The sequence below is a fragment of the Loxodonta africana genome, chromosome 8, assembly GCF_030014295.1.
Source record: "Loxodonta africana isolate mLoxAfr1 chromosome 8, mLoxAfr1.hap2, whole genome shotgun sequence".
In the NCBI taxonomy this organism is placed as follows: domain Eukaryota; kingdom Metazoa; phylum Chordata; class Mammalia; order Proboscidea; family Elephantidae; genus Loxodonta; species Loxodonta africana.
Genome location: NC_087349.1, coordinates 117,166,510 through 117,183,333, shown reverse-complemented (window position 1 = coordinate 117,183,333; position 16,824 = coordinate 117,166,510). Strand labels below are relative to the sequence as shown.

Below are 16,824 nucleotides of genomic sequence, written 5' to 3'. Positions count from 1 at the left end.
TTGGGATCTTCATTTGATGATGTGGCAAGACTCAAAATGAGAAGAAACAGCTGTCAGAACATGGAATGTACAAAGTATGAATCTAGGAAAATTGGAAATCATCAAATTCAGATCTTAGAGCAAAATAAATGAATAAGAGATATTTAAGGCAAATTAATTTCAAATTATGTTCTCTCTTTTGTGTCTGTAAAATCTGAGAACATGCCCTCTTGGGTTCTATAAAACTTCAGTAAGTCAAAGATAAAGTCAATCTCATCATATTCCTAATTTCTCTACCTACTTATATCCAGATAGGAAATAAACTCGTCTTCTTGTAGTATTAGTTTCTTAATTTTCATAGAAAAAAATGCCCTCTCATCTCCTCACTCCTTATGCCAGTGTAAATTCCTGATGAATCGGTGACATCAACATTTTTTAAATAAAACTATAGAAAACTTCCATTTTCTGCTCCTATATATAAAGATGCCATCACTCTCGTCATTACAACAAGAAAAAACTGAACTAACTAAAAATCGGTGACTTTCCTTGGACCCACCAGAGAGCTGTGGTTGTAAGGCCAGCTTCCACCCCCAAATCTGGAGATACAGGGGAATCCAGAGAGTTACTGTTGAGATCTGCTCACCGAGATCTGGAGAAGAAACCACTGAAGCCATAAATTAGTAGGAACACTTCAATGATAATTTTGACAAATTGATGGAGGCTGAGTGCGGACTAGTACGAGATTGAGAAACTCCTGGAGCTTGAAGGGGTCATGAACTTTTGTAGGTTTTACCTCCAAGAACTTCACTAGATTATCATGATGATCCACCAAAGTTTCCCTCATGACTCTGAAATAAAGATGTGAAGAAAACCATTGTGAAATAAGCCCAGAGAATTCTCAATAATAACAGCCTACTCTTCCACATTAAAATCTTCACCAAGGGCTTATGTCAGGTGAGGGAGGTGTCATACACCTTACCACCAAACCAACAGGGCTCCAGTGTAATAGTGGATTACAGCTCAAAGAGCTGAAAGATGTAGATTCTCTCTAAGGAAGAATATTTAAGACAGCTCAAAGTAAAGAGAGGACATAAAAGAGAAATTTAAAACTCCTAACAGCTACAGCTAGAGCAAGCATTAAACAAGGCCCAACTGGAAGGCAAATTAACATAAACCCTCACATTAAAGGCATATGTGTGTGTGTGTCTGTGTGTGTGTGTGTATGACATGCCAAAAGGCAAACAAACAAAAAAATGCAACCTGGAGAGACAAAGTAAGCATCAAAACTAGGCTCAGATATGACACAGACAGGGAACTTAAAGTAATTACGATTAGTTTGCCAAGAATTCTAAGAAAAAAAAAGGAGACATTATTGAAGAACAGATGAGTAATATAAGCAGAAAAATAGAAATGCTAAGAAAGAATCAAAAGGAAACTTTAGAAATATTTAAAAACCTGTAACATTAGTGAAAACACATTTGATAGACTCATAAATAGACTAAAAATGGCCAAGAAAATCATCAATGATTTCGAACATATATCAATAGAAAGGAAATCCTGGTGGCATAGTAGTTACGTGCTATGGCTGCTAACCAAAAGGTCGAAAGTTCAAATCCACCAAGTGCTCCTTGGAAACTCTATGGAGCAGACCTACTCTGCTTATAGGGTCAAATCGACTCGACAGTAACGGGTTAACGGGCTTGTCAATAGAAACTTTCCAAAATGAAGTTAAAGGAAAAAAAGAAAGAAATAGAAAAGAACATCCAAGAAACATGGAACAATTTCAAAAGGTATAAAATATATATAATTGACATACCAGAAGGAGAAGAAATATAGAATAGAGAAGAAGAAATATTTAAAATTATAATGACTAAGAATTTTCAAACATTACACACACAAACCACAGATACAGAAAGCTCACAAAACATCAGACCAGATAAACGTGAAAATTCTGCATCTTGTTCTATCATATTAAAACTGCATAAAATCAAAGATTCAGATAAAATTTTGAAAAAAGTCAGAGAAAAGAAATATTTTATCTATAAACAAGTATAAGAATTATATTTGGCTTATCAGAAGCCATGCACACAAGAGAGGGAAATATTTAAAGTGTTGAAAAGAAGAAATCACCGACCTAAATTCCAATGTCCAAAAAAACTGTCCCTCAAAAGTGATGAAAGACTCCCTCAAACAATAGTGAGGAAATTCACCAGCAGCAGATATGCACTGAGAGAAATGTTAAATTCTTCTGGTAAAAGAAAAATGGTATAGGCTAGAACTTGGATCTACACAAAGAAAGGAAAATAGTCAGAGAAACAATAAATAAGGTGAAATATATTTTTATTATTATTCTATTCCTAATTGATCTAAAATATAAATTTATTTAAAGTTATAATGTGTCAGGTGATTATAAAATACGGACTAGTGAAATAAATGAAACCAGATATAAGTTACCTGCACTGCATGTAAAGTTATATAGTATCATTTGATGGTGCACTTAGATTAGTTAAAAATATATTTTAAATTCCAGGGCACCAACTAAAAAGAAGTATAATTGATATGCTAAAAAAGGAGATAAAATGAAATCATATTAAATGTAAATTAAAACCAGACTAACCAACCCAATAAACCATTGCAATCAAGTTGATTCCAATTCATAGCGACTCTATAGGACAGAGCAGAACTGCCCCATATGGTTTTCAAGGAGCGGCTGGTGGATTCAAACTGCAGACATTTTGGTGTGTAGTCGAGTTCTTAACCACAGTGCCACCAGGGCTCCAATTAAAATTAGAGAAGACGTAAAAATTGGGAGAGAGGAGAAACCAAGAACAAATGTAATGAATAGAAAATAGTTAAAAACATGGCAGGTATTGATTGTACTATATCAATAATAGCTTTAAATGTCCAACAATTAAAATACGAGGATAGCCACAGTGGAATAAAAAAATAAAACCCAACTATATCTTATCTACAGGAAATTCACTTTAAATATAAAGACACAGAGGGATTAAGAGAAAAGGGATGGAGAATGATATTTCATACTTCGTGTTGTTAGGCACCATCCAGTTGGTTCAAACTCATAACGACCCTATGTACAACAGAAAAAAATGCTGTCTGGTCCTAACACTAATCAAAAGGAAGCTTGAGCAGCTATATTAATTTCAGACAAAGCAGACTTCAGAAAAAGAAAATTTTCATGGATAATGAGGACATTCATAATGATAAAGGGGTCAATCAATAAGGCAAAAATCCTAAAAGCATATGTAAATAACAACAGGGCATCAATACCACATGAGGCAAAAGCTGAGAGAACGGCAAGCAGAAACAGACAATCTGCTATTACAGCTGGGGACTTAGACATTTTTCTTTCAGCAATTTATAGAACAAGCAAGCAGAAAAATCAGTAGGGATATACTTAATCTAAACAGCGCTATTAATCCACTTGATCTAATTGACATTTATAGAATAATACTTCATCCAACAAAATCAGAATGCACATTCTTTTTAAGCACACATGTAGTATTCACAAAGATAGACCACATTCTGGACCATAAAACACCTTCATAAATAGAATAAAACATATAAAGTATGTTCTTAAACTACAATGGGATTAACTAAAGTCAAAGTAAAGAAAGCAGCAAAATCGTATTTGGATATTTAACCTCTGAATACTTGGAGATCAAACAACATATGTCTAAATAATGCTCAGATCAAAGAAGAAGTGTCCAAAGTTATTTAAAAATATTTGGAACTAAATAAAATGAAAATACAATTATCAAAATTTTGGGGGTACAGTGAAAACAGCGCTTAGAGGAAACTTTACAGCATTAAATGCACACATTAGAAATGAAAGATCTAAAAGCAATAACCTAAGCTTACGCCATAGGAAACAACAGAAAAAAGAATAATTTAAGCTAAAAATAAAAAAGATATAATAAAAATTACAGCAGAAATGAATGAAAGTGAAAACGGAAAAAAAAGAGAACCTCCACAAAACCAAAAGTTAGTTCTTTGAAAATATCAATAAATTGATTTTAAAAATCAATGAATCAATAAAATTGATTACAAAAGGAAACTCTAACCAGGCCAGTAAAGAAAAAAAAAGAAAGAAATGAAACAAATTACCAATACCTGAAATATAAGAGGAATTATCATTACAGATCCCTGGCTTGTGGAAATAGTTAATGTTCTTAGCAGCTCACCAAAAGTTTGGAGGCTTGAGTTTACCCAGAGGTGCCTCAGAAGAAAGGCCTAGCAATCTACTTCTGAAAATAAAAAAAGTCATTAAAAATTCTATGGGCCACAGTTCTACACTGACCAACACATGGTGTCACCATGAATTAATCAACCCAACAGCAAGTGAGTCTGGGCATATTAAGAGCATTAGAAATGAATAGAACAAGGAACTCTTTTTTCACAAATATGACAACTTAGAAGAAATAGACCAATTTCTTGAAAGACACAAATTAACAAAACTTATAAAATGAAAAATATATTATTTGAATAGACCTATATAAAGGAAATTAACAAACTTCAAAAAAAATAAGAACCAAGCCCAGCTGGTTTCACTTCAGAATTCTATCAAATATTTAAGGAATAAATTATATCAGTGCTTCATAATCTCTTCATGGTAAAAACAGAGGCAATAGGAGCAGAGAGAACATTTCCTAACTCATGGGCTTTTCTACATTACAATGAACAAATGGAATTTGAAATTGGAGAAGCATTATAATATAACCAAAAAAGAAAACTGAAATACGTAGGTAAAAATCTAATACTATATGCACAGGATCTATCACGTGAAAAGTTACAAAAAAAACGATGAAAGAAATCAAAATGTCAAAATAAATGTAGAGATATTCTGTGTTCATGAATTGGGAGACCTAAGGTGTAAATTCTTTTCACCATACTTATTCAATCTGTATGCTGAGCAAATAACCTGGGAAGATGGGCTACATGAAGAATCTGTCATCAGGACTAGAGGGAGACTCATTAACAACCTGCAATATGCAGATGACACGACCTTGCTTGCTGAAAGTGAAGAAGATTTGAAGCACTTCCTGAAGAAGACCAAAAACTACAGCCTTCAGTATGGCCTCCAACTCAACATGAAGAAAGAAAAAAATCATCACGACTAGACTAAAAGCAACATCATGATAAATGGAGAAAATACTGAAGCTGTCAAGGGTTTCATTTTACTGGAATCCACAATTAATGCCCATGGAAGCATCAGTCAAGAAATCAAATGACGTATTACATTAAGCAAATCTGCTACAAAAGACTGCTTTAAAGGGTTCAAAAGCAAATATGTTACTTTGAGGACTAAGGTGCCCCTGACCCAAGCCATGATATTTTCAAGTCTCATATGCATGCAAAAGCTGGACAATAAATAAGGAAGAAAGAAGAAGAATTGAAGCCTTTAAATTATGGTGCTGGCAAAGACTATCGACAGCCTAAAGAGCAACTGGAAGAAGTGCATCTAGAGTGTTCCTTGGAAGCAGGGATTTTGAGACTTTTTCTCACATACTTGTGACACATTACTAGGGGCAACCAGTTCCTTAAGAAGGACTACATTCTTGGTAAGGTAGAGGGTCAGCAAGACCCTTTATGAGATGGATTGACACAGTGGCTGCAGCAATGGGCTCAAGCATAACAAAGAGAGTGAAGATGACAAAGTGTTTGATTCCGTTGTACCTAGGGTCCCTGTGAGATGGAACTGACCCAACCGCAGCTAACAACAACATGAAACAAAAAATGCACATAGACACAGACCTTACACCTTTCAGAGCAATTAACTCAAAATGGGCCATGGACCTAAATATAAAAATTAAAAACATAAATCTTCTAGAATGAAACACAAGAGAAAAGTGTGACGATACATGTTTAGGCACAATACCAAAGGCATCATACGTGAAAAAAAAATTAGAAGTTGGACTTTATTAAAATTAAAAACTTTTCTTCTGTTAAAGTGTCTGTTAAGAGAATGAAAAGACAAGCCGCAGAGAGAAAATATTTGCAAACCACATATCTGATAATGGACTTTAGTTCAAAATACAAAGAACACTTAAAATTCAGTATTAAGAAAATGAACAACCCAAATAATATATGGACAAAGGATCTGAACAGACATTTCATCAAAGAAGATATTTAGATTTCAAATAAGCACGTGAAAAGATGCTCAAAATCATTTGCTATTAGGGAATTTCAAATTAAAATAGCAATGAGATGGCACCACAAACTATTAAACCCACTTATTGCCATCGAGCCAATTCCAACTCATAGCGAACCTATAGGACAGAGTAGAACTGCCCCATAGAGTTTCCAAGGAGCACTTGGTGGATTTGAACTGCCAACCTCTTGGTTAGCAGCTGTAGCACTTAACCACTACACTACCAGGGTTTCCTACAAAGTATTAAAAAGAACTGATGATACCAAATACTGGCAAGGATTCAGAGCTACAGTAACTCTCATTTATTGCTGGTGGGAATGCAAAATGGTGCAGCCACTTTGGAAGACAGTCTGGCAGTTTCTAAAGCTAAACATGGTATTACCATATAAATCCATCAATTACACTCTTAGGAAATTACCCAAATTATTTGATAACTTACAAAAAACCAAACCAACTACTGCTATTCCGACTAATAGCGACCCTATAGGACAGAGTAGAACTGCCCCATGGAGTTTCCAAGGAGCCGCTGGTGGACTTGAACTGCCGACTTTTTGATTAGCAGCCGTAGCACTTACTCACTACTCCACCAGGGTTTGCATTTGATAACTTAGGTCTGCACAAAAACTGCATGTAAATGTTTATTGCAGCTCTATTCATAACTGCTGAAGACTAGAAGAAACCAAGACGTTCTTCAATGGATGAATAGGTAAATAAATTGTGGTACATCCATACCTTGGAAACAATTTTGTATGATACTGTAATGATGGCTCTATGACAGTATTAATTTATCAAAAGGCATTGAACTTTATAGCAAAAAAAGAGTGAATCATAATGCATCCAACAAAAAAAAGTCATTCGGAAAGTTGAATAGCATTAAAAATATAACAAGACAACTCAATTGAATTACAAATGTATGAAAAAAAAAAAAACCCCTTCTGATGGGGTAGGGGAAAAAGAAAGTATTAAACTAAGTAACTTTAGAAATGCATGGCATCTGTAATATTATAGGGAAAAAATAAAAACAAAATCCTGTACATAATCACTGTAGTCTAATTGATAAAGTTGTTTTTCACTGGAGTGTGGATTAATAATTCTAACACGATTATACATGTGTACTTGAATTATAAGAAAAACTCCCCCTTCTCAAGTATTGGTTATACCTAATACACAGTGGTTAAGAGTTCAGCTGCTAAGCAAAAGGTCAGCAGCTCAAGGCTGCCAGCTACTCCTTGGAAACCCTATCTGGAAGTTATACTCTGTCCTACAGGATTGCTATGAGTTGGAATCAACTTGATGGCAACAGCTTTGTTTTTTGTTTTTTGTGTTTTTTGGTTTAATAGACTTAAAGTGGGAAAAAGAATAACTTCACACTGGAGAAACTTATGTACTCCAGCTATGAAACCATGGCACTTTACTCCTGTGGTCTTCGTCCTAAAAACACACAACATTTGTCTAATTATGAGGAACATATCAGATAAATCCCAATTGAGGGGCATTCTACAAAACACCTGACCAATATTCCCCAAAATTAATCAAGGTAATCAAAAACAAGGAAATTCTGAGAAACTGTTACAGCCAATAGGAACATAGAAGATTTGACAACTAAATATAATGTGGTATTTTAGATGGCATCCTGGAATAGGGAAAAGAAATTAAGTAAGAACTAAGAAAAACTTAGTATGAACTTTAGTTAATAATTATATATCAATACTGGTTCATTAACTGTAAAAAATGTACTGTAGTAATGTCAAATGTTAATAACATAGGAGACTGAGTGTGGGTTACATAGAAACTACCTTTGCAATTTTTCTGTGAATCTAAAATGGTTCTAAAATAAAAAAAAAAAGTTTAAAAATAAAAACATAGTACTAGAACAAGCACCAAAAAAAAAAAACCTGTTGCCGTTGAGTAGTTCCAATTAATAGCGACCCTACAGGACAGAGTAGAACTGCCCCATAGGGCTTCTAAGGAGTGGCTAGTGAAGTTGACCTGCCGACCTATTTGTTTAGCAACCAAACACCTAACCACTGTGCCACCAGGTCTCCAGAATAAGCACAGGTGATAGCAATAAATTCAAACATTACAGTAACCTACCTATCAAAAGATAGTAATTATATGGGATACTTATAGGTCAGTTCATGATGAAGTACCAGGTATTGGATTTACCTTACCGCCATAATCCGCTGATAAAATATACAAAGCAACAGTTTTCAGGCATTGAACAACACAGAGTACAAGGCTGTGATCACTGAAAAATAGAAATACAGCAGGTAAGCATTACATTCATTCCAGCTTTCTGTTTGAGAGAAACTTCCCAAATCCAACAAAGGAGCCTGGAACCTGAGCTGACAGCAGCAGTATTTCTAAGTGGAGGGAACAATGATGAGAGTTTGGAGCTTCTCAAGTGGCTGGGTAAGGTAAGAAAGGGCTACTAGGGAGGAGAGAGCTTCTCAGAGAAGAAACTACAGAAATCTGAAGTCTCCTAAGTCTCTGGCTGAACACCAAGCTGCTGCATATGTATAGGGTGAGACTATGTGAGGCCTGGAAGAAAACAAGTGCTAAGAAGCTGTGAGCTGAACAGAGGCTCCACAGATTGTGCAGTGCAGTGAATTGTTGGTTTTCTGACAGTCCACTCCAGAAAGATCTTGATGAATGTCTTGTGTATTTCAGTTGATGCATCAAAGATGTTATTCTTAAGAAGCAGAGCTGCTCTATCCCTGCAATAAAGACCCCTCTAGACCAGTCCTAACAATCCCTAAAATCAGGCCTTGACAGGATCAATCTGCCTTAGCACACACAATGTCTATCACACACTAAAAATTACTAGCTATGGGAAGAAGCAAGAAAATGTAATTCAAAGTCAGGACACTCCTCGCCATCAAAAAAAATAAAATAAAAAAAAACAGCAATAGAAACAAATTTGTGGATCGTATAGATTAAACAGATGTTGGAATTAGTAGAGTAAGAATTTAAAGGACCTATCCCTTTTTTTTTTTATCCCAGGATGTCTTATTTTCCTAAGGCTGCTGTAAAAAAAAGAAAAGAAAAAAACTAATAAGTAGGTGGCTCTAAAGAACAGAAATTTATTGTCTCATAGTTCTAGAGGCAAAAAGTCTGAATTCAGGATGTGGATGGCGCTATTCTCTCTGTGTGTTTCTGTTGACTCTGGGGGAAGATCCTTCTTTGTCCCTTTCAGCTTCTGGAAGCTCCGGGTGTTTTTTGGTGTTTCTTGGCTTGTAGATGGATCCTCACATGCTATCTTCCTTCTGTATGTGACTTTCTTTCCATGTTTGTTTCCTTCTTTTGTAAGACATTACTTAGAAGAAACCAGGATTAAGGTCTACCATACTGCAGTATGACCTCATTTAATTTAACCAAGAGCAAAGAAAAACTCTACTTCCATACAAGGTCACACTCATAGGTTCAGAGCTTAGAATTTCAATATATTTTTTGGAGGGATAAAATTCAATCCATAACACAGGATTTACATAAAAATATGAACATAAAAAATGAGCCAAAGAGGAACTTCAGCAGGTAAGTAACAGCTATTAATAAAAGGGAAACCCTGGTGGCATAGTGATTAAGTGTTACAGCGGCTAACCAGAAGGTCAACAGTTCAAGTCTACCAGGCGCTCCTTGGAAACTCTATGGAGCAGTTCTACTCTGTCCTTTTGGGTCGCTATAAGTTGAAATGATTCAGCAGGCAACAGGTTTGGTTCTTTTTTTGGTTTATTAATAAAAGAGCCCTGGTGCACAGTGGTTAAGAGCCCTGGCTGCTAACCAAAAGGTTGGCAGTTCTAATCCACCAGCCGCTCCTTAAAAACCCTAAAAAACAGTTCTGCTCTGTTCTATAGGGGTGATATGAGTCGGAATCAACTCAATGACAACAGATATTAAAAAAATCAAATGCAAAATATAAAACTCAAAAATAAAATATCTAAAATTAAAAAAAAAGAATCACTGATGGACTTACTAGAAATTTGGACTTACCAGAGGAAGAGATCAGAGAATTTAAAGATTCAGTTTTGAAACACAAAGAAAAAATAACAACAACAACAACAACAAAACAAAAAAAAAAATGAATGGAGTCTCAGATTTCTATGTGATTATAGCACTCTTCAAGTCCAGGAGGAGAATAGAGAAAGCGAAATCAAGATAACTAATACTTTACTAAAAAAAATATATATATATATATAAACAAACAAAAAAGACAAGAGTTGGAAAAGTATTTGGGTTACATATATCCAAAATATATACATTTTTTAATTCTACATATCAATACGAAAGTAAAGCAGTCCTTTTAAAAAGAGTTTAAAATTTGAGCAGGCACTTTGCAGAAGATGCTATTCAAGTAGTCAAGAAGCATATGGAAACATCTTCAATATCATTAGTCAATAGAGAATGCGAATAAAAATCACAATGTGATACCACTATACTCCACCAGAAGAGCTATAATCAGAAAGACTGACAAGACCAAGTGTCATCAAGGATATGGGATATTTAAGGCTCTTTTATACTGCTGGTGAGACTATATATTGGCATAACCATTTTTTAAAACCAGTAGTACACACTACAGCGAAGCCTGCTGAATGAGCCAACAATTAAACTTCTGGGTATATATTCATGGGAAAATAGTACGTATTTCCATCAAAATACCTCCATAAAAATGTTCACAGAAGTTTTATTAGTAACAGCCCAACACTGAGAATAATTCACCTGTCCATCAATAAGGGAATGGGTAAATTATTATATATTCATAGTGTTACACTATACCATAGCGAATGCAACAAACTTCGGCTCTGCGTAACAACCTGTATGATTCTTACAAACAAAAATCTTTAATGAAAGAAGTCAGACATGGAAAAAAGTATTCGTTCATTTAAAAAACAACCAAATTAATAAACAGTGACAGAAGTCAGAAAAATGGTTATCTTTGGAGTGAGTATTGACAAGGGAATTTTCTGGGGTGCTGAAAATGTTCTATATCTTGACGTGGATGGAGGTTTACAACAACATATAGATACATAAAAATTCATCATGTCGTACTCCTAAGAAATAAATATTTTCCTTTATGTCAGTTAAAAATCAATAAAAAAGAAAACTTAAGCAAAAAACCAAAACAAACAAAAAAAGAGACGTCAGATGTAAACGTATTTCAGAAATAGTAAAGCCCTAAAAACTGTAAGTGAAAGACATTGCACTTGTTCAATTAATAACTGTAAAATAAAACAAAAATCAGGTAATTACAATTGTGGAAGTCAGAATTCTAAAATGGCTCTCCAGAAACCTGCAGTTTAGTAATTTACCTGTATAATCCTCTCTACTTGAGTATGGAGATGACCCATGTGTATGGTTGTGTATCACTCCCATGATTCCAATGTAGTTAAGGTTCCTCATCAGTTGACTCTGAGTTAATCAAAAACAAGATTATCCTGGGTGGTCCTGATCTAATCAGTTGAGCCATTTTAAAAAAGTGCTCCAGGTAAAAGACAAGAAACAGCAGCAGACACTCTTTGGTTGGCATTGCAGAAGCAATCTGCCATGTTATGGAGAGGGCCCCATGGTAGTGAGTGGTAGTCTGCGTCCAGGAATAAGGGCTTCAGTCCTTACAGCTGCGAGGAACCGAATTGTCTGCAATCATTGGGTTTGGAAAAGGACTCCAAACCTCAGATGAGAATCACAGTCCTCCTCAACAGTTTAATTTCAACTTTGTGCAACCCTGAGAAAATAATCCAGCAAAGTTGTGCTCACATTTTTGATTTACAAAAATTGTGAGATAACAAAGGAGTGTTGTTTCAAGACATTAAGATTGTGGTCATTTACTATGTTGTTGTTAGGTGCTGTTGAGTTGGTTCCAACTCACAGCAACCCTATGCACAACAGAACAAGACACTGCCCCATCCTGCACCATGCTTACAATTGTTATTATGTTTGAGCCCATGGTTGCAGCCACAGTGTCGATGCATCTAATTGAGGGTCTTGCTCTTTTCCGCTGGCCCTCTACTTTACCAAGCATGATGTCCTTCTCCAGGGACTGATCCCTCTTGACAACATAGCCAAAGTATGTAAGACGCAGTAGCGTCTTCCTTGCTTCTAAGGAGCATTCCAGTTGTACTTTTTCCAAGACAGATTTGTTCGTACTTTTAGTAGTCCATGATGTATTCAATATTCTTCACCGAAGCCACAATTTAAAGGTATCAATCCTTCTTTGGTCTTCCTTATTCATTGTCCAGCTTTCATATGCATATGATATGATTGAAAATACCATGGCTTGAGTCAGACACACTTTAGTCTTCAAGGTGACATCTTTGCTTTTCAACACTTTAAAGAGGTCCTTTGCAGCAGATTTGCCCAATGCAATGTGTCTTGATTTTTTGACTGCTGCTTCCATGGGTGGTGATTGTGGATCCATGTAAAATGAAACCCTTGACAACTTCAATCTTTTCTCTGTTTATCATGATGTTGGTTATTGGTCCAGTTGTGAGGATTTTTGTTTTCTTTATGTTGAGGCATAATCCATACCGAAGGCTGTGGTCTTTGATCTTCATTAGTAAGTGCTTCAAGTCCTCTTCACTTTCACCAAGCAAGGTTGTGTCATCCACATAACGCAGATTGTTAATGAGACTTCCTTCAATCCTGATGTCCCGTTCTTCTTCATATAGTCCAGCTTCTTGGATTATTTGCTCAGCACACAGATTGAATAGGTATGGTGAAAGGTTACAACCCTGACACACACCTTTTCTGACTTTAAAACATGCAGTATCTTCTTGTTCTGCCCCAATGACTGCCTCTTGATCTATGTACAGTTTCCTCATGAGTACAATTAAGTGCTCTGGAATTCCCATTCTTTGCAATGTTATCGATAATTTGTTATGATCCACACAGTCGAATGCCTTTGCATAGTCGATAAAACATAGGTAAACATCCTTCTGGTATTCTCTCCTTTCAGCCAGGATCCATCTGATATCAGCTATGATATATGTGGTTCATATCCTCTTCTGAATCCAGCCTGAATTTCTGGCAGTTCCTTGTTGACATACTGCTGCAGTGGCTTTCAAATAATCTATAGCAAAACTTTGCTTGTGTGTGATATTAATGATGTTGTTCAATAATTTCCACATTTGGTTGGATCATCTTTCTTGGAAATAGGCATAAATATGGATATTTTCCAGTTAGTTGCCCAGGAAGCTGTCTTCCATATTCCTTGGCATAGACAAGTGAGCACTTCCACCAATGCATCCATTTGTTGAAACATCTCAATCGATATTCCATCAATTCCTGGAGCCTTGTTATTTGCCAAGGCCTTCAGTGCTAAAATTTTTTTTTTTTTTTTTTCAGTGCAGCTTGGACTTCTTCCTTCAGTACCCTCAGTTCCTGATCATATGCTATCTCTTGAAATGGTTGAACATCGACTAATTCTTTTTTAGTGTAATGACTCTGTGTATTCTTTTGATCTCCTTTTGATGCTTCCTGCATCATTTAATATTTTCCCCATAGAATTCTTCACTATTACAACTCGAGGCTTGAATTGTTTGTTACTTCAGTTCTTTCAGCTTGAAAAACACCAAGTGTGTTCTTCCCTTTTGGTTTTCTACCTCCAGCTATTTGCACATGTCATTATAATATTTTACTTGGTCTTCTTGAGCTGCCCTTTGAAATCTTCTGTTCATTTTTTCCTTTTGCTTTAGCTGCTCAATATTTGAGAGCAAGTTTCAGAGTCTTCTCTGACATCCATCTTGGTCTTTTCTATCTTTTCAATGACCTCTTGCTTTCTTCATGTATGATATCCTCGATGTCATTCCACAGCTCGCCTGTCTTTGGTCATTAGTGTTCAATGTGTCAAATCTATTCTTGAGATGGTCTCTAAATTCAGGTAAGATCTACTCAAGGTCATATTTTGGCTCTCGTGGACTTGCTCTGATTTTCTTCAGTTTCAGATTGAACTTGCATGTGAGCATTTGATGGTCTGTTCCACAGTCAGCCTCTGGCCTTGTTATGACTGATGATACTGAGTTTTTCCATTGTCTCTTTCCGCAGATGCAGTAAATTTGATTCCTGTGTATTCCGTCTGGCAAGGTCCATGTGTATAAAAAAATGTGTATAGTTGCCATTTATGTTGGTGAAAAAAGGTATTTTCACTGAAGAAGTTGTTGGTCTTACAAAATTCTATCATTTGATCTCCAGCATTGTTTCTATCACTAAAGCCATATTTTCCAACTACCTATCTTTCTCCTTTGTTTCTAACTTTCGCATTCCAATCACCAGTAATTACCAATGCCTCCTGATTGCATGTTCGATCAATTTCAGACTGCAGCAGCTGATAAAAACCTTCAATTTCTTCATCTTTGGCCTTAGTGGTTGGTGAGTAGATTTGAATAATAGTCGTACTAACTGGTCTTCCTTGTAGGCATACAGATATTATCCTATCACTGACAGCGTTGTACTTCAGGATAGATCTAGAAATGTTCTTTTTGATGATGAATGCAACACCATTCCTCTCCAAGTTGTCATTCCCAGTATAGTAGACTATATGACTGTGTGATTCAAAATACCCAATACCAATCCATTTCAGGTCACTAATGCCTAGGACATCGATATTTATGGGTCCCTTTTTATTTTTGATGATTTCCAATTTTCCTAGATTCATACTTTGTACCTTCCAGCTTCTGATTATTAATGGACGTTGCAGATGTTCCTTCTCATTTTGAGACAAACCACATCAGCAAATGAAGGTCCCAAAAGCTTTACTCCACCCACAGCATTAAGGTCGACTCTCCTTTGAGGAGGCAGCTCTTCCCCACTCGTCTTTTGAGTGCCTTCCAACCTGGGGAGCTCATCATCCAGCACTATATCACACAATGTTCCTCTGCTATTCATAAGGTTTTCACTGGCTAATTCTTTCCAGAAGTAGATTGGTGGCTCTTTCTTCCTAGTCGGTCTTAGTCTGGAAGCTCAGCTGAAACCTGTCCTCCATGGGTGACCCTGTTGGTATCTGAATATCAGTCGCATAGCTTCCAGCATCACAGTAACACGCAAGCCCCCTCAGTAGGACAAACTGACAGACACATGGAGGATTCATTACATAAAAAAATATTTTTTTTTTTAGCAATAGAAAATTAGTACAACTGTCAAAATGGATTATTTTTTAATCCAAATATGTCTTTCAAATGACAGAAATAAAGCCAAACTATATAGAAAGCCCGAAAATGATGCAATTAAAAGAAAAATCCCATGAAAATATTAACCATGAGAAAGCAGTTGGAAAAGATTTATTACATAAAGCAGAATTAAAGCAAAACATATTCACGAGGACAAAGATAATAATAACAACCCTTATTATTACTAATATTATAAAATCACCAGAAAACATGGAAGACTGAAACATAAACCTAGTAACATACCTTGAAGTACATAGAAAGCAAAACTGACAGGGATTTGATAAATCCACAAGCATACTAATCAGAAACTGATAGAATATTTAGGTTATTTCCACCTTTTGGCTATTGTGAATCATGCTGCAGTGAACATTGGTGCACAAGTCTCTGTTTGAGTCTCTGCTTTCAAGTCTTCCGGGTATATACCTAGGAGTGGAATGGCTGAGTCATATGGTAGTTCCATTTTTAGTGTTTTGAGGAACCACCACACTGTTTTCCACAACTGCTATACCATTTTGTATTCCCACCAGCAATGGATAAGGGTTCCAATTTTCCCACATCCTCACCAACATTTGTTATTTTCTGTTTTTTTTTTTTTTTTTTAATCTTAGCCATCCTAGTGGGAGTTAAATTTTATCCCATTATGGTTTTGATTTGCATCTCTCTGATGACTAATGATGCTGAGCATCTTTTCGTGTGTTTGGTGGTTATTTAAATGTCCTCCTTGATAAAATGTTGATTTAAATCCTTTGCCAATTTTACGATTGGGTTGTCTTTTGTTGTTAAATTGTTTAAGTTTATATATTTTGTTATTAATTCTTGTCATATATATAGTTTCTGAAGATATTCTCCCAGTCTTCCAACTTATCTTTTCACTTTTTTGGTGAGTCTTTTTTTTTTTTTTTCCAAAGCCAAGATTTCACACATTTATTAGTGGAATCTGGAATCAATGTCTTAATGTAGAAACATAAAAATAAAGGAAGAAACCAGAATTTTCCCTATACATATTCAATTGTGCAGATCATGGCACAATTTTCAACTTGACATGGTAAAATGTTAGTGGTCCTGATAGAGGTGTAAATCTGTGTTCCATCACATGTGCATCTCCTTACAGACCCAACTTGGCTCTTCTCCAGTGTCTCCTCTTGGAGTTGTACCTGATTTTATTACCAGTTTTCATTCCAATCTACTGGGGAATAGAGCAACTCTGCTTTTGTATCTTGGTCAGCAATTTCTTGATCCTGAAAGTCTTATGAGCAGACATGGTGAGGATGGATGACAGCCACACATACCACAATGGCAGAGAAAGGGAAAAAGAGCTGGTAAAGTCTTTTGATGAACAAAAGTTTTTAATTTTTATAAGACCCTATTTATTTTGTCTTTTGCTGTTTGTACTTTAGTTATTATATTAGATAATCCATTGTTAAAATCTAGCCCGGAAAGCCATTGCCTCTGCATTTTCTTCTAAGGATTTTATGGTTTTAGTTTGGACATTTAAGCCCTTAATCCATTTTTAATTTG

The 16,824-nt window shown here is 35.7% G+C and overlaps 1 pseudogene; it reads right to left on the bottom strand.

Moving 5' to 3' along the window:
- Nucleotides 1–16,310: 16,310 nt before the first annotated feature.
- LOC100671069 (large ribosomal subunit protein eL39-like) lies at nucleotides 16,311–16,567 on the bottom strand (annotated as a pseudogene).
- Between the last annotated feature and the right edge of the window lie 257 nt (nucleotides 16,568–16,824).